The sequence below is a fragment of the Tenrec ecaudatus genome, chromosome 2 (genome assembly GCF_050624435.1).
Source record: "Tenrec ecaudatus isolate mTenEca1 chromosome 2, mTenEca1.hap1, whole genome shotgun sequence".
NCBI lineage: Eukaryota > Metazoa > Chordata > Mammalia > Afrosoricida > Tenrecidae > Tenrec > Tenrec ecaudatus.
In genome coordinates, this window is record NC_134531.1 from 146,208,011 (window position 1) to 146,227,397 (window position 19,387).

Sequence of the window (19,387 nt, forward strand, 5' to 3'; positions counted from 1 at the left end):
GGAGGCTTTTGTAAATAAGTCCTGCTCCAGAGGCCCCGCAGGGCCATCCCTGTTCTCTATCACAGCTCTGTTTCTATATTGTGGTTGCCCACCCCCCCCCAGTCCCTTCTGGAATCTGGAGGTGGATGAGGGTCTAGAGAAGCCAAAGAACAGCCCCCCAAAGAGAGCTCTTTGCTTGGCAGCCCAGTCCAGTTCCGGGGAGCCCCCTGCACTAGCCTCTGTCCTAAACCGGCACTGGCCTGGGGACAGGAAAACTCACCCAGCCTGGATTTCAGCACAAGTTGGGGCCCATGCAGCCCCAATCATGTCCCCCTGACCTCCCCCCAAACAAGGATCATCTACATGCCTCTTCCAATCTATCCGTCTATCAGACCCAGGAATTAGCCCCGATACCCCTCTTCCCACCTCCTTCCCCGCTCCTCACCCTCCCTCAAGCCCCTTCCTAGGCCTTCCTTCCCCCAATGCTGCCAAGACCTCCACGCTATGAATAGAATCAGGGGTACCGCTAGCAAACAGAGAGCCCCGGGTTGGAGCAAATGGTCAACACACTCGGCTGCTGATTGAAAGGGTGAAGGCTTAAGTACACGCAGAGGTGCCTTGGAAGGAAGGCCAGGTCTACTTCTGAAAAACCAGCCATTGAAAACTGATGAGGTCATATTTGTTTCTCCCTCTACCCTCTTCCCTTCTCCCCTGCGCCGCCCCCCTCTCTTTGATTTCTTTTGGCATCAATCGTGTAAGCAGAGGGACAAAGCATACAAACACTGACAACGACAGCCGCAAACCTGTGGCGCACAGTTCTGTTCCAACAGGCAGGGGCTACTATGAGTCGGTGTCCACGAGAGCGCAAATGGTTGGAATCGTAAAACAAGGTGAGAAATAGGGAGGTGATGCCGGAGGTAAGATGTCACCGAGTTGGGGGGTGGGTCAGGGCAGGGAGACTCCACCCTCCAGTGGGAGGAGTGCTGGAGAGAACCCAGCTTGAGCTGGTCAGGACAGAATGGGGTGCACTTGGAGAAGAGTGGGGAGAACACTCTGAGCACCCAAAGAAGCACAAAGGCTCCAGGTGGTGCTGAGAGGAGGGTGGGGTGGGTGGAAGGCAGGGCAGCTCACTCAAACTGTCTTCACATGAAACAGAATCAATCAACCTCCAGGGGCGGGCTTCTTGGTCCTTCCCAAGGTCTGGGAGGTAGGGAGGAACTGAAAGGAAACATTCTCATTCTATTTTAACAAAGAGGGAAACTGAGGCTCATTAGCATTTAGTAATCTGCCTACAGTCTGAGCAACCAAGCCAGTAGAGAATTCTGGACACCAGGGTGTGGAGGGAGCCTCAAGAGGTCACCTGTTCTGACTCTTGCCCCAGGCTGGCTGGACCCCAACGAATTTTGCTGCTGACTAGACCTAACCATGTCAGGAAGGCTTTTTTGGATTTGTTTTGTTTTGAACATCTTGTGCCAAATATTTGTTGAATTCCATCTAGCCCAGTCTTTCTGTTGCAGCTAAACATACAACATCTCCAGTTCACAGGCAAGCTAGATATCAACTTGTCACACGCAAACCGTAGAGGGTCCCTTGTAAGCTCTTCCTTCATCTATCTTTTCTAAGTTCCACTTGAAAGTTCCCTCCTCGCAGGGCCCACTGTCTGATGATTGACATGACACCTACTTTGGGTGCTCCAGTGCCATCAGCTAGATGAATGGGGAAATCGGGCAAGTGGTTTCCAGAGCCACACAACACTTAGATGACCAGGAAGCTGACCTCAAATAGCAGCCCCCACCGTCCTTAAATTCACCTGACAAGCTGCTGTTTGGTATATGGATAGCCACTGCCTGGAGGAATTCTTGGCTCATATTCTCACTTTAAAAACATGGGGATCTTCCTTTTATGTAGGTGTTTCTACCTTCAGCACCTTGAGGGATTGGGGCAACATCTTTTCTCATGGCCTCTGAAACTCAACACACACAGAGTACAGACCAAGACCAAGTGCCATCTCTGTTGGAAAAGCCATCCCCATTTTATCTCGGTGGGTATCTCGCTGGGGTCCTTTGATAAAGAGGCCTTGGTTCTTACTTCGCAGACAGCTAAGACCCATCTTCCAGAAATGACTCCTTCTTGTCGCCCTCTAATCCTGATCCAGGATACAGACACGTGTAGATCTCACTCCTACACGCTCAGCACAGCACGAAGCAATCTAGATGTCTCTTCTCATTGGGCTGTGATGCTCGCTGAAGAGGCCAGGGGAGCTCGAGAGAAATGAACTCTGCAGAGGAAGCTAGAGAGGCAGCTTGGGCCCTGCCCTGCCTGACTCCCGAGTCCCTGCTTGGCTCCACAGCTCTGCTCTCCCCCTGGGCCTGGTGGCACCCTCTCCTCCAGCTCAGACTCCGCCTGCAAGCGTGCGGCGCCACATCTAGGTAAGAGCACTGGATCGCATCCTGGGGGCTGAGTGCATCCAGCAACTTGCTTTGTTCAAACTGGTTCCCTTTCTGGTTGTTTCCTTTCTCCTAATCTCAGATTGAAGACCTATTATTTCCAAGCCAGGAAAAAGAACAAGAGGAGGGTGGGGGAGGGTTCTCTGTTCCGGGAACGGTGACATCTCTCTCCGCGCTGCCCGTTTTCTCGCCCCTCGGACGCGTGCACAAGCCCGGCTGTGTCTCACCCCAAATTTGGCAGGAGCATAGGTCAACAAGCCCTTGTAGGGTCTTCTCTTCCTCTCTGTACCCCCAGGCCAACCATGCAGGCTGAGAGAACAAGGAAGGTCGGGAAGAAAAGGAGGTCAAGGGCAGCCACTGGGATGCGATGAGACATTCCGACTCCCGGCTTGCCCTTCTAAAGGGTGCCCTGTGCTCTGGGGCTCCGTGGGGCGTCTCCAGAGAGAGTGATTAGTCACACGCAGAAGCACCGAAGTGCACACACACACGTGCACAGGCTTACAAACACACAGACACACGATGTGCAGGCATATCCACACCAGCTTGTCCCGAACACACGCAGCATCCCAGGCTTATCCACAGAGGCACCCGGAACCTCTGGGACCCGAAGCCCCAGAAGCTAAGCCACATGTAATCACGAACACATGCGCTGGCGGTCACGTTCCCCAGCGCTGCCCTCAGCGTGCCCTTTCTCCCAGGCACACACAGTGTCACATGCAGCCTTCTGCCGACAGGCCTGCAGGACACAGGAGGCTGGAGCTAGGAACCTTGAGTCAAAGATGTCCCCGAAAGCTCAGCCCCCCACCCCATCTCTGAACCTAACGAATTGGCTGGGTCCCATTCAGTGGGGAGTAGGTGGGGGGTGAAATGGGAGGTCTCCCATGGCCTGTGTCTCACTTTCAGGAGCTGCAGCTGTGTCTCCCAGGAAAGTGGTGGAGGTTCTGACCTTGGGCCAGCAGGAGCATCTGACCTGCGGCTGGCAGCCACTCTCCAGGTTGCAGGGGAGACAAAGGGGCCTGATGCCAGGGCACTGCGATTGTTGGTGGAGGAGACACATCAGCACTGCCCCAGGGCAGGAACCTTACTACCACCCTGTTAACCCTGCATGGCCACCAGGCTGGCCCTCTAGCCTCCTAGGATCCTCCCAGCAACCTCCCCTTGCCTTGGGCACAAGTTGCCATGTGCCCCCACCCCAAGAGCTCCCAGATCCTGTGTGGCTAGTCCAGAGGACATGGGGAGCTGGCAGCACATGATGCTCCAGGTTGGGTCAGGGTGGAGCACCCCAGTAGGACCACCCACCATGAGTGGCCCCAAACAAAAGACACAGGATTTCCAAGAACATACACGGCGGCTTTGAGGAGAGAAGAGCCCGGAGCAGCATAGCTCCTGAGAGACCTGGGGCACTGCCTTCCTCAGCCAGGTATGGGCTGCAGAGCATAGTGACAGTCCTCCTGGACAGTGATGGCAGGTACCCCAGGCCCACTTCAAAGCCCCAAATCAAACCCATTGCTATCGAATTGATTCCAAGTCATAGCAACTCAACAAGGCACACCAGAACTGGTCCCTAGGATTTCCGAGGCTGCCAATCTTTCTGGGAGCAGACAGCCTCGCCTTCTGCCCTCCGAGGCCCTGGTAGGCTTGAACGGCTCAGCTTGCAGTTAACAGTCCGGTGTGGAATCCATTATGCCACCACGGTTCAAGGCCCCAGCAGGAGGCCATGGCATTCATGGCATCCCCGCAGTCCTGTTCCTGCTGGCAGTCCAATGGAAAACCAGACACTGAGCACTGTACCCAGCAGGCCCTGCGTGGAAGGGCCCTGCCTGTTCTGCTGATGCTTCCTGCCTCTCCTGCTGTCTGTCCAGCTGCCGCAAGGCAAGGACATACCCACGCCCCACTCCCTAGAGCCCTGCATTCCAGGTGCAGTCCGTGCTAAAAGGAAAACCTCGTAGGAGTGGTCATCAGCCAGGTGCTTGCCAAGGTCACGATGTGAACCTTAGACAGTCATCAATCCCAACTAACACCATGCACCTCACCAAAGAGAAGCTGTTCCAGCCACGGCCTTAGGGGTGGGTTCATGAAATGTTTCCCCAGTATGGCCCACCAGGGATGTTCTAAAGATCCAAATGGGCCTTGGCAGAAAAAAAGGTTCCCCACAATGAGCTAAGGCAATCTAGCAGAGCGGAAGCCTGCCAGCCAAAGAGGAGAAGGACCTGTGGGCACAGACCCCATCTGAGTCTCCATTATATCACCCGGCTCAGCCTACTCATTTTCTCTTCCAGGATGTGTCTGTATCATTTTTATCATTGTTTCCTTACTTTAATAAGCTGCACAAGGCCGGAGTGAGTGGGAGGGTGGATGGATGAGCAGGTAGGCCTGCTTCGGAGAACTTTCGGCCACTTTGGATCAGAATACCCTGGATCCTTTGGTACTCCATTCCTGGATTTCTGGGGCAATGGAGTGTAGTCCATCCATCACTCCGCAGGCCACATTCCACAGATCTGTGCCGAGCGCCTGCTAGGTGGCAGGGACTGACTGCCCTACCGACTGAGGATCCCTATGGGTAGTGAATGAGCCCAGCCCTGCCCTCCAAGAAGGAAGGAGAAAGCAAGTGCCTACAGCTCAGCCTACAAAGCGTCACTGGGCAAGGTAAGGACAGGGCCCCTATCCAGTGGAAGGGCCAAGGAAGCTTCCCAGAGGAGCACCATGGAATGGTGTGGATTGGCCAACCAAGCTGGGGAAGGAGGGGAGGACTTCACAGACAGGATCAGCGTCTGCAGGAGTCCTGGAGGGAGAGAAAGTGGGGTTTACACTAGGAGACCAGGGACCTTCCTCTGACCCCGATGCTGAGGGGAATGCGGACTGAGGATGCTGGCAAGGCCAGAGACAGAACCTGAGGGTGGGCTGGGGGAGAGGAGAGGGTGGGGGACAGCTAGAAATTACATGGAACCACAGGAAGGCTACATCAGAAAAGTAGAGCCCATAGCTTGTAGTTTAGACAATTCTAAATGATTTTTAAAAGGATATAAAAATAATAATTTAGAAATGATCAAGGGTCATGAGGGAGGGGAAAATGAGGAGCTGATGCCAAGGGCTTAAGTGGAGAGCAAATGTTTTGAGAATGATGAGGGCAAGGAATGTACAAATGTGCTTTACACTATTGATGCATGTTGGATTGTGATAAGAGTTGTATGAGCCCTAATAAAATGATTTTTTAAAATGACCTTTGAGGGAAAACAGCTTATGTTTCCCGAGTGAGCCCTCATCAGGCCTCCTCACTCCCTGGTCGTCCCTCCCTTAGCAAGTGCCAAGCTGGGGCTCGGAGTCATCTTGCACATCACCCTGAGAAGGGACGGAAGGGTGTAGAAGCAAGAGGGGATTAAAGCAAGCATTGACTCAGAATGTAGGAAGGGGGCACCTGGCGTCTGAGCCCTGAGCTGGGAGGGTCCAGGTGAGTGGAGGCATGGAAGGCAGGGACCAAGAGCCCCGCCATGGCCCAGTTTAAGAGCAGCCCACTATTTGGACCACCTGTCCCGAGAGTTGAGGCCCAGAGAACTAGTCTTTGTCAGACCCTGTGGGGCAGCTGGTGACCAGTGGCGTGAAGGCCGGCCGCTGGTGGGTCCAAGTGGAGGGGAGGGGGCAGCAGTTCCCCCCCCCCCCCAAGGGCTGCAGGAGCTTTGCTGACAAAGGTAGGCTTCGAAGGTCAGGACGGGTTAGCTCCCCGGTTAAAGTATCAGTCAGCCATTTCTGCCAACTACCATCCACGGGGTGGGGGTGGGAGTGGGGGACTTGCTCCCACCAGTCTCTAATTTGGACATCACTCTGCGGGGCAGCATGGTAAATGGCTGTCAACAGGCCCCAACAGCACACCTGATGACCCCAGTTCTATCACCCCACCACAGGGCAGCACAGCCATCCGCGGAGCCAATGCCCACTCATAGCGACCCTATCACCTCTCTCTACAACCACCCAGCGATAGGCTCCAGCGAGAGGCCCCGGTGAGATCTGGTAGAAAATGATTTGCCTAAATTAGAGGCTCTTTCCTGAGGTCGGCGCAGGATCTGATACACAGACAGCGCTGCCACCTGGTGGAAAGAGGAGAAGGTGCTGAGCCTGGAGGTGGGCAGGTGCAAAGTGGGGCAGCTGAGCATCACCACTCAGCCCTGGGGCAGCCTGCTGCGTTAGAGCAGGGTGGGGAGTGGGTATTGCTCTCAGGTGAACTCCTGGTCCTTAAGGACTTGCCATCTGGGAGGAAGAGCCACCGACATGGCAGATTGCTGAGGTCGTTAGGCGCCCCCAGTCAATTTCAACTCAGAGCATCCGGCACAGGGGCGAGAAGGGCCCCTTATTGTTTTCATGATGTACTCTTCTTCTCCTCCTCCTCCTTCTCCTCCTCCTCCTTCTCCTTCTCCTTCACCTTCTCCTCCTCCTCCTCCTCTTCCTCCTTCTTCTTCAGGGGAGAATGTGAACGCAGTCCCCCACTACCACAGATGATGCAGCCGAGTTTCCCGCATTTGGGGAAATCGCCGGGCTCAGCACACCCGCAGTGCAATGGGTGAGCCTCGCCCTGGGAAAACCCCCTTCCCAATCATGGCGTCTCCCCTGCCAGGTAAGTAGGACGTACTCTTTACAAAAGCAGGTCTCCAGCTCTTTCTTTGGCAGATCTGCTGGGCGAGTTGGAACTGGCCGCCTTTTCAGCTGGCAAACTAGTGTTTCACCACAGTCACCAGGGCTCGTTACATGACGGTTTAGACCTCACAACTACATGGGCTAAGCCATTCAGCTCAGGCCACTCACTCATCCCACCGCCCATTTATCCACCCAACCATACTGACGAGCAGGAACGCCATAGGGCAAATAAAAACTGATTGCTACAATGTCAACGAAGGCTCTAGAAACAGCCATATAAAAATGTGAAGCTATTGTCTCTTGATATATCCTCCGCCTTGAGCTCTACACCTCCATCTCTCTAACCCTTCCCTAGAGAATTCGGTGCTCTTTGATTCACACCACATGGAAACGACAGCCTAAGCCTCTCCCAAAAGCTTAAGCTATGCTTGTTCTAAATGTTCTGTGAGTTTGGGGGCGGGGGGAGTCTGAAGGAGCAAGATAAGGGGTACAGTGTCAATATTTGCCTCCATGAAGAGATCACTGAAGATAAGGGTGCTACAGCAAAGGGTGGTGAAGACAGCAGATGGTGCCCGGCTATCGTGTCTGTGGTCCTAAAGGCTCATAGTCAACTAAGCAGCCATCTAAGTGGGGCATCAGCTAAGTTCAAATCAAAGAATCACACCAGCCTGTGTGACCCAAAGATGATAATAACAAAATCCAAAGACGACGAAGGGAAAAGTATCAGAGCTTAAATTGTGAACACCCAATTTGTAAAAGGTTTTGGAGGACAGCGGGAGCCCCAAACCCATCTGCAGAGTGTCTAGTCAGAGTTAATCTCTAGCACATCCCCTCCAGCCACGGGAGAGGGACTTTAACAGCGTTACTAGCAGACAGAAATTATTATAAACTTGATTATAGTGGATCAAACCATGGTGTCATATGATATTTGGTCAGTTGATCTCCCTCTTGACCCAACCTGAATTTTCTCTAGGCTTAAAATATTTCTCGCTTGTTCCACAACAGAAATTTCTTCTCTGGCATTTAGAAGATTGTTGGTGGTCATTTTTTCTTACTCTTTACTTTTGTCTTTATGTTATTGCTATTTTATTCTTTCTGTTCTTTATTGTATCTGTTACGCTTCCCAGTTTATGAAGTACAGGGAGTGGATGCACAGAGACAATTACTGATGCGATGATTTATTGGGAGTGGGGAGGGTGAGGTGAATGGAGGAGCAACAATAAATGTGCAGGGGGCGAGAGAGCACTAGAACTGACCTTGATGATGCATATACAACTCTTTTAAAAAGTGACTTTACTATGGAAGTGTATGACATGTGAATTCTATATCAAGACAGCTACCGACAAAAGAAACCAAAGCTGACCAATGGTTACCATGGGTGAAGGAGAGTTTTTGCTGAGGGGGCCATTGAGTTTATGTCAATGGCGGTGGAATAATTTGGGAAAGTATGTCAATTGTCATTGGGCCTCCACTCAAGTACTCCCTCAATGCAAGGATACTTTGTTCTATTAAACTGGCATTCCATGATGTTCACCTTCCCAACACAATCACTGAAGACAAAGCAGGTGAATAAGCAAATGTGGTGAAGAAAGTGGAAGGATCCTGGCTATTAAAAGATATAGTGTTTAGGGTCTTAAAGACTTGAAGGTAAACAAACAGCCATCTAGCTGAGAAGCAACAAGGCCCACATGGAAGAAGCACACCAGTGTGATCATGAGGTGCCGAAGGGATCAGTTATCAGGCATCAAAGAACAGAACTCATATCATTGTATCCTTACCTCCCTGGTATGATCGCTGAAGACAAATGGGTGCATATACAAACATGGTGAAGAAAGCTGATGGATCCTGGCTATCAAAAGATATAGCGTCTGGGGTCTTAAAGGCTTGAAGGTATATAAGCGGCCATCTAGCTCAGAAGCAACAAAGCCCACATGGAAGAAGCACACCAACCTGTGTGATCACCAGGTGTCGAAGGGATCAGGTATCAAGCATCAAAGAACAAAAAATCATGTCATTGTGAATGAGGGTGTGTGTGGAGTGAGGACCCAAAGCCCATCTGTAGGCAACTAGACATCCCCTTACAGAAGGGTTGTGGGGAAGAGATGAGCCAGTCAGGGTGCAGGGTAGCAATGATGAAACATATAACTTTCCTCTAGTTCCTAAATGCTCCCCCCACCACACACACACACTATCATGATCCCAATTCTACCTTACAAATCTGGCTAGACCAGAGGATGTACACTGGTACAGATAGGAACTGGAAACACAGGGAATGCAGGATAGATGATTCCTTCAGGACCAGTGCTGAGAGTGGCGATACAGGGAGGGTGGAGGGAGAGTGGGGTGGAAAGGGGGAACTGATTACAGGGATCTACATATAACCTCCTCCCTTGGGGATGGACAACAGAAAAGTGGATGAATGGAGACGTTGGACAGTGTAAGATATGACAAAATAATAATTTATAAATTATCAAGGGTTCATGAGGGAGTGGGGAGAGGAGAGGGAGGGGGGAAAATGAGGAGCTGATGCCAGCGGCTTAAGTTGAGAGCGAATGTTTTGAGAATGATGAGGGCAACAAATGTACAAATGTGCTTTATACAATTGATGTACATATGGATTATGATAAGAGTTGTATGAGCCCCCAATAAAACGATTAAAAACAAAACAAAAAGGATGTCAATTGTGGTTGGTCAACATAAGAGTATAATTAATGGCACTGAATTATACCTACAAAAGGTGTTGAACTGGAGAACGTTTTATTGTCTATATATTTTTGCCACAATTAAAAAAATTAAACTAAGAACAGTGAGTACGGGGAAGAAGAAAATGCTCTAAAATAGATTGTGATGATGATTGTACAACTCTTCTTAATATGATTAAACTATTGAATTGTAGGACATGTCGATAAAGTGCCAATGAAACTTATTTTTAAAAAGATAAGGGCTATAGGTGGATGGGGTAAGTTTTCTCGACAAAATTCTGTTAGGCCAGCCCATGCTCTTATTGAATAATAGGCAGTACATTGTGAAGGGGAAAAAAATCGCTGGCACAATTTTCCTGGCCTCACCAGTGTAACCTTTTATTTTCTTTAAACTTGTTCATAACAAGTCATTTTGCTCATCCTGTATCCTTCAAGAAAATTCATGAAGATTACTATTAGGAATTTCAAAAACCAGTCGACATAACCTTCTGAGCTGACCTCGCTGTCCCATAGGGTTGCTATGAGCCAGAATCTACTCCCTGGCAGTGAGTTTGGTGTTTAGTTTGAGTAGGAACAACAATGAATGAGAACGATGCTTTTTTGTTTGTATAACGAGCCTGGCAAAGGACAGCCAGGGAAACCAATCACTTTGGTGTAAGTGTAATTCAATGCAAGATTCTCACTACAGCAGGAGAAAGCTACAATTTTAAGAGTAATAATAGCTAACCTTTCTTGAGTGCTTACTATATGTGAGTGACTGTGCTAAGTGCAATGTAGGAATGTGATGGTTACTGTGTGTGTGTGTGTGACAACTTGGCTACACTGTGAGTCTCATTGTGTTTGCTGTCACACAATGCAATACCATCACCTTCCATGATGGAATCTGATGTGATCCACGGAACAAGGGCTGTGACCCATCTGCAGACTCTGACTGGATATTCCAGGAAGCTTGCACTTAAGTTTTTCTTGACCTTTTCTGGTTGTCTGACCTCTGCATCTTGGAATGTAAGCCTTCAGAAATCTCCAGCCTTCCACCTGATCAGCAAATTTGAGATTTGTGATTTTCCAGATCTCCAGCAAGCCCCCAGTTACCCCGCCTCCACCCAATCCTCTGAGCCAGTAGTGGTCTTCAGCCTACCACCTCACCTCCAGATTCGGGACTTTACAGCCCCCACGATTTGTGAGCCAATTCCTTGAACTACATCCACCCGTCTAGCTCATTGATTTTACTCCTCCTGAGAGTCCAAACGAAGGTATTTAATGAACCCATTTAAGCTCCTATGAAAGGAGGTATCAACCCCACTTTGAAAATGAAGAAACTAAAAAAAATAAAATAAAACGAAGAAACTGAAGCATAGAGAGAATAACTGGCCATGACCAAAGCCTGAACTCTCTTAATCACGAATGAGAAACTGAAAGATTAAACTACCAATAAAGGATTGGCATATGTTGTAAACTAGAAAGGGACTTCCAGGGAGCTTATTGCTGGGTGAATCCAGGGTCGAGAGAGGGGAGATAGCTGAAGCAGAGGCTCAGAAGCTATGGCTTATTCTGGGAAATCATCGTCCTAATTTAACCTCCTAAGATTAGTATTTACCACTTTCAACAGGGCCAGCATGCCTGCGAAGGCACTGGTGTGCACAGTTTCCTATGACTTTGGGGAGCAGTTTCTAGATTTGGCCTAAGGAAGTAAAGGATGGTGTTGGCGTTAAGTAAGTTCCGTCCAGTTGGTTCTGACTCACCGACCCTGTGAACAGCAGGATGAAACATAGCCCAGTCCTGTCCCATGCTCACAATGCTTGGGCAGTTTGAGCCCATTGTTGCGGCCACTGCATCAATCCTTCTTGTCGAGGGCCTGCCTCTTTTTCGCTGCCCCGCTACTTAATCAAGCATGATGTCCTTTTGTCGGGCTATCCTTCTGTACGAGTAAATTTATGCTGCGTCACTCAAAAGGACAGACGTCAGACTAATAGATGTGGTAGAAGTTAAAGGGAAGCAGATCCTGCTTCTATGGAAGGAACACCTTCCCACTAATTAGATTTGACCATACGGGCAGCCTTCAAAGGAACGCAAGCCAAGGCACTGAGCACATGTGAGTGAAGCAGAATCACTACTGAAAGAGAACCAGAAGGGCAATTTCTGTGCGCGAATCCTCGGGTTCCTCCCAGCAATTGGACTCCACGCCAGCTTCTTCTGCTCCCCCGATCTTCTTTTACCCGCAGTTTCAAACCAGCCCTAGGTAGACACTGGAGAGTCATCCTCAGACTTCAGAGGTTAGTGGGGCAGTGAACCACAGCCCTTCCTCCCAAATAATATACAAAGGTGTTTGGTTTACACTGTATTTACTTCGCAAGCAAGACAGGTGAAGGACAGACTATGTGTTCTTTCCATTCCTTTTTTTAAAAAACAGCTCTATGGACATGTAATTCACATACCATACATTTATATAGTTTAATCATAGCCCAGAGAGTTGTGCAAGCATCCCCACCATCAATGTTTTGGACACTTCTTCTTCCTTGTATTCGTTATTGTCAGCTCCTTATTTCCTGCCAGTCTCTCCCCCCATGCCCCTAGGAAACTATTCATCTAGATGCCGTCTCTATGGATTTACCGAATTCATATACAGAAAAACACACAAAATCCAAATAAAAACAAACAACTCAGCGACAATATTAGAACCCAACAGAGAAAAACACCAATTGAAAAGAGCAGAAAGTGTTAGAAACTGGACCAAGTTTACACTGGATGAAGAGGGAGCCCAAAGGAGAAGGTGCCCACTGTAAGCTAACTGCAACCAGCGTGAGCCCCACCGCCATGCCTTCAGGCTCATCCGAGTCCACAGTCTGAGGGGATGCGCCAGCGCCTCCTTCCACTTGGGGTCCCCGCAAATGGTTTTGGGGCTTTCACTGTCACCCATGATGTTGTTGTTATGTACTGTCGAGTCGGTTCCGACCCAGCGTGACCCATGTACAACAGAACGAACAAGACACTGCCCGATCCGGCACCATCCTCACGATTGTTTCTGTTTGAGTCCCTCGCGGCAGCCACGGGCTCAGTCTATCTTGTCGGGGCCACCCCCTCTTTCCCTGCCCCTCTTCTTTACCAAGCACGGTGTCCTTCTCCGGGGACTGCTCTCTCCTGACCACACGTACAAAGTACACGAGATGAGGTCTTACCATCTTTGCCTCTAAGAAGCATTCCGGTTGGACTCCTTCTAAGGCAGATCTGTTTGTTCTTTTGGCAGTGCATGGTACCTTCCGATACTCTTCCCCAGCACCAGACTCCTGTCACCCATAAAGCGGCCATCCACAGCCTTCTGCAAACAGGCATTCGGCATTTAACTTCTAATACCGCTTCCTCCTCTGTGTTTGGATCTTATTATTTACAATCCTTAGATCACGTAGGCTGGTGTGCTTCTTCCAGGTAGACTTAGCTAATGCCTCATTTAGATGGCTGCTTGTTTTAAGATAAGCCCTTAAGACGCCAGACACTATCTTTTCTGACAGCCTGGCACCATCTGCTTTCTTCACTACACTTTTCTATAGCACTCATATTTTCAGTGATATAAGGGCAAATGTGAGTGGGGCCATATCAGGAGCTAATTGCTCTTAGATTTGGGCTATGATTCAATTCAAACTCAAATTCCATGTAAATATCTATGACTTATATATGTCCCTTGTTCACCTTAGATGGATCATTATTATTTTATTGGCATTCTTCCTATTCTTATTGGAATAATTCTTTACCCCCGGCTGACTTATGACTTTAAATAATATTGAAGTCTGGGTACACTCTCATGATGAAAGAATAATAATACTAGCAACAACAACAACAACCAAGATCATTTTACTCTGTATCAGACATTTCATCTTTCACTCGACAAATACTATTTTTACTTACTTGCGTGATCATCAGTTCAAAGGCAAAATTAATAACCTTTCAAATCTCTAGTGATTCATATAAAAGGGGTCTAACTGTTCTCCACATTCTCTAACTCATGCCACTGATAATGGTTTTATGTGGCAAGAAGAACTGAGCTAGCTATAAAATAGAACATTTGGGAACGGGACGGTCCCAAAACACTGACGTAAAATACCAACCAAGGCTGTGGAGCGTCCCTCTTTGGAAAGCTTGAAAGATAACACGGATTTCTATTCGATTCTAGTAATAGAGAGAAGATCTGGCGCGGAATCAGGTCTGGGAACAGGGCTGGACAGAGAGGACGCTGCCTTCAGAGAACGCGGAGTGGAGCAGCACACAGCTGGAGGAACACGCAGTGGGAAGTCTCAGAAGATGCTGGCAAGGCTTATGTGGGTCCTGCCCTGGGTGAGGATGACCACAGAGTTGTATTTCAACTCCCCACTCCACCCTTCTGTATTCATGTACGAGAGCCCTCATCTCTAGCACTTCCAGTCCTGTTCTCCACTGCAGGGCTGATCTCCTCGAGAGTGCCTCTGAGCCCCTCTTCTTCTCCTCTAGCATACAACCTGTGCAGGAAAGACCAGGGAAGAGAACCAGGAAGACGAGGTGGCTGCAGCAGGGGAAAGTAAACCAAGCAGGAGACTTGAGAGAGTGCTCGTTATTGGGAAGTCCCCCCAAATCAGAGAGAAACGGCAGTGCTAATGATTCTATTCACCCGAACCAGAACGTGGAAAGCCTCACGAATCCTTGACATTATCCACAGTCTTTTCATGCATGTGTTTGCTTCCGCCTGAACAGTGGGGTCACAGTCTCCAGACCCAGTTCCCACTATCACCACCTCCGAGCCACCCCACACCCGAGGTGGGACATTAATGGCTCTCCACCCCCAGAAGGAGAACACAGAAGTAACCCCATCATCCAACCTCTTCCTTTACCCCAGTTTCCCTCATGTGAAAAGAAAAGAAGCTGATTCAGCCCTACCTCGGAATCAGAGAGAGAGAGACACACACAGGACCATCTCAGATGCCTTCCGCACTCCCTGAGACCAAGTCAGTAGCATATATAAGCAATTGGCGATTCTTTGGGAACTCCAAGCAGAGACATACAATTTCATCTGAACACCCAGTCGCACCTCTGGGATTGCTCTGCCTGACTCAGCTTGAGTGCGTACATTGTGTACATCAATTTCTCACTAGCTGCTAAGCCATTTCCACCGTCTTCAAAGAGCAGAGGGTGGAGGAGAGAGGTGAGGTTCTGTTCCACCAAGTGTCCATCCTCAGAAGGACGGACAAGGAGCTGACGTGTCTGCCATTCTCTCCTCAGACCTCCGTGCTACAACCACAGGGAATGATGGGGCGAGCGATGGTCCAAGCACAGTCGAGCCATTTCTGAGTCAGAGTGACCCCGTGTCTCACAGAGTGAAATACCGCCTAGCCCTGTGTCTTCCTCACCATCTGTACGGTTTGAGACCATTGCAGCTACTGTGCTCATCCATCTCCTTGAGAGCCTCCCTCATTTTCACTGGCCCTCTACTTTACAAAGCATCATGTCCTTCGCCGGGGACTGGTCCCTGCTCATAACACGCCCGACCTGTATGAGACAGTCTTGTCATTGGCTCTAAGGAGCATTCTGGCTTTGCTTCCTCCAAGATAGAGTTGTTCACCTTTTTAAAAGTCTGTGGCACATTCACTGTTCTTCAATCACACCACAATTCAAAGTCATCAATTCTTCTTGGGTCTTCCTTATTAGTTTGTGCAAATTCTTAATGAATACAAGGGGGTTAAAAATGCCATAGCTTGGATCAGACACACCTAAGTCCTTAACGTGCTATCTTTGCTCTTTAACACTTGAAAAAGGCTTTTTTTCCCATGAGTTTCATTTTTTTAATTTAATAAATCATTTTATAAGGAGTTCTTACATAGATTATAACAATCCATACATTCATTATATCCAGCCAACATGTACAATTGTTGGTATCAACAATTTCAAAACATTATCTTTCTTCTTGAGCCCTTTGATATCAGCTCCTCCTTTTTTCTCCCTCCCCCACCCTGACACCCCTATGAAACCTTAATATATTATGTATTGTTATTATTTATACATATCTTACACCGCCCATTCTATCCCTTCGCCTACTATCCTGGTGTTCGTCCCCCTTGAAGAGGGTTATTCCTCCATTATTTCTATCTCCCCCCTTCCCCTACCCTCCTGGAATCGCTACTCCCATTACTTTTTCTGAGGGGGTTTGTCTATCCTGAGTTCTGTATATTGAAAGCGCTCATCTGTGCTGCTGTATGTACATGGGTCTAGTAGGATTTTTGGGGTAGGACTGTGATCATAACAGTGGGGGGAGGACAGATTAAAGAACTAGAGGAGTGTTGTAGTTTGTCAGTGTTAAACTGGCCCCTGGATTTATTTTCTCTTCCCTGCAGGCCCTCTGTGAGGCAATGTCCAATTATCTACAGAGGGGCTCTGGTCTCTACTTTGACTCCTCTCCATCACCTTGATGAGATTGTTTATTTTTGAACTTCTGATGCCTATTCATGTCGACACCTCATGATCACACAGGCTGTTCTACTTCTTCTATGTGGGCTTTGTTGATTCCCTGTTAGATGGCCCAATTGTTTGGCTTCAAGCTTTTAAGACCCCAGATGCTATATCTTCACTAGTCGGGCACTATCTGCTTTCTTTTTTTTTTTTTTTTAAACATTTTATTAGGGGCTCATACAACACTTATCACAATCCATACATAGACATACATCAATTGTATAAAGCACATCTGTACATATTTTGCCCTAATCATTTTCTTTTTTTTTTCTTCTTTTACATTTTATTAGGGACTCCAACAACTCTTACCACAATCCATACATATACATACATCAATTGTACAAAGCACACCCATACACTCCCTGTCCCAATCACTCTCAAGGCATTTGCTCTTCACCTAAGCCCCTTGCATCAGGTCCTCCTTTTTTCCCCCCCCTCCCTCCCTTTTCCCCCCTCCCTCATATGCCCTTGGTAATTTATACCTCGTTATTTTGTCATATCTTGCCCTATTCGGGGTCTCCCTTCCCCCCTTCTCTGCTGTCCCTCTCCCAGGGAAGAGGTCACATGTGGCTCCTTGTAATCAGTTCCCCCTTTCCAACCCACTCACCCTCCACTCTCCCAGCATCGTCCCTCACTCCCTTGGTCCTGGAGGTATCATCCACCCTGGATTCCCTGTATCTCCAACCCTCCTATGTACCAGTGTACAGCCTCTGTCCTATCCAGCCCTGCAAGGTAGAATTCGGATCATGGTAGTTGGGGGGAGGAAGCATCCAGGATCTGGGGGAAAGCTGTGTTCTTCATCGATACTACCTCACACCCTAATTAACCCATCTCCTCTCCTAAGCCCCTCTATGAGGGGATCTCCATTGGCTGACACTTGGGCCTTGGGTCTCCACTCTGCACTTCCCCCTTCATTTAATATAATATATATATACACATACATATATACATATACACATAAATACACATACATACACACACTTATATCTTTTTTTTTTTTTTGCATGATGCCTTATACCTGGTCCCTTGGGCACCTCGTGATCGCACTGGCCGGTGTGCTTCTTCCATGTGGGCTTATTTGTTTCTGAGCGAGATGGCCACTTGTTCACCTTCAAGCCTTTAAGACCCCAGACACTATCTCTTTTGATAGCCGGGCACCATCAGCTTTCTTCACCACATTTGCTTATGCACCCATTTGTCTTCAGCGATCCTATCATGGAGGTGTGCAGTCAATGATATGATTTTTTGTTCTTTGATGCCTGGTAACTGATCCCTTTGGGACCACTCGATCACACAGGCTGGTGTGTTCTTCCATGTGGACTTTGTTGCTTCTGAGCTAGATGGCCGCTTGTTTATCTTCAAGCCTTTAAGACCCCAGTCACTATCTCTTTTGATAGCCGGGCACCATCAGCTTTCTTCACCACATTTACTTGTTCACCCATGTTGGCTCCAGCTGTTGTGTCGGGAGAGTGAGCATCATAGAGTTCCAATTTAATAAAAGAAGGTATTCATGCATAGAGGGAGTGTTTGAGTAGAGGCCCAAGGTCCTTCCGCCACCTTAATACTTGACCTATAAATATAGACACAAAGATCTATTTCCCCAACCTCCTATATATATTTGCATGTACATGTCTTTGTCTAGACCTCCATGAATGCCCTTTGACTCCTAGCTCTTTCCTCCATCTCCCTTGACCTTCCTCCTGCCCTACTACCATGCTTCATTGCCACCTGGGCTAGAGTATACCTCTTCTCTAAGCAACCTTACCCTTGATCATTTCCCACCAGGCCTGCCACTCCCCCTTCTCTACCCTTTGGGGTCCCATGTTTTTCCCTTGTCCCTGGGTTTGTTAGCACCACTTCCTTACCCCCCCTACCCCCCACCCCAAGTCCCCCCGGAACTGTCGGTCCCGTTGTTTTTCCTCCAGATAGTTCATCCAGCCTGTCCTATTCAGACAGACCTGTGGAGTCACTAACATGCACGAAAACTAGACAGAGGAACACAAAGCAACAGTATATAACCGGACAACAAAACAACCAAAACAAACCACTGAAAAAGAACAGAACAAAACAGTTCACAAGAGAAAAGCTTGTAGTTAGTTCAGGGATCTTTGCTGGCCCTTAGGAGCGTTTTCCAGTCCAGTCTGTTGGGGCACCACGCCCTGGCCCCAAAGTCCACTTTCAGCATTCCCTGGGGACCTTGCCACTCCATTCCCTTGCTGTTCCGCTGCACTCCCCCAGTGCATTGCCTCGGTGTGGTGGGATCAGGTCAGGTGCAATTCCCACACTGTGTCTCCGGTGCTGTCCCCTGTATCGCCCTTAGTCACTGAGGGGCATCATGTCTCATAGTAGGGCCAGCCATGTTGTTCTCTCTGTGGACTGGCTGCTCTACTCAGGAACATCATCATCACGGCCTGGTGGGCCAGGCTGTGCTCCACTCTCTCCTCCTGCCCCTTCATCTGCTCCCGTGTGCTCTGGTCAAATATGACCATCTCCCATAGCTGCAGGGTCAATGTCGTCCTTTGGAACAAGTTCTTTTCGGGGGAGGGGCAGGAATCCACTTAATTTATGGTGCTGGGGCCAACTATCTGCTTTCTTTACCACATCTGCTTATGCACCCAGTTTGTCCCTAGCGATTGTGTCAGTGCAGTCAGTGGGCATTGCCCAGTGCCACATTATTAGAACAAAGTGTACTTACGTAGAGGCCCAGGGCCCATCCACTATCACAATGTATTGTCATATAAATATATAGAGAGACTCTATGCATTTATATATATATGCATTAATATATTTACATATGTACATGTCTATGTTTATACATCTATAAATGATTTTGCTTCCTGGTTCTTTCTTCTATTTCCTTTTACTTTCCTCCTGCCCCACTATCATGCTCACCCCTCGTTTGCCTCTCAGTAATTCCTCTTGGCTAGATTACAGTTGCTCCAACACCCGCCTCATCATCGATTTTAGATCCCTAGTTGTTCCCCTGTCCATGATGTTATTTGCTCACTGCTCGCTGCCCCCTCAGTCCCCCAGGAACCATCGGTCCCATTCTTTCTCCTTGGGCTTGCTTCTCATGCCTGTCTTACATAGATAGGCAAAATAAAAACAACAAAGATTAAACACCAACCAACCAACAAACAAACAAAATTCCTATACATAGTTCTG

General features: G+C 48.6%; 1 protein-coding gene and 1 non-coding gene across 6 annotated transcripts in view; both read right to left on the reverse strand.

Moving 5' to 3' along the window:
* NRG2 (neuregulin 2) overlaps positions 1 to 19,387 on the reverse strand; it is a 231,563-nt gene that overhangs the window by 129,404 nt on the left and 82,772 nt on the right. The gene's annotated exons all lie outside the window — the stretch shown is intronic.
* LOC142441746 (U1 spliceosomal RNA) lies at positions 6,877 to 7,040 on the reverse strand. Its single transcript, XR_012783094.1, has one exon. It is a non-coding gene; the product is annotated as a U1 spliceosomal RNA (small nuclear RNA).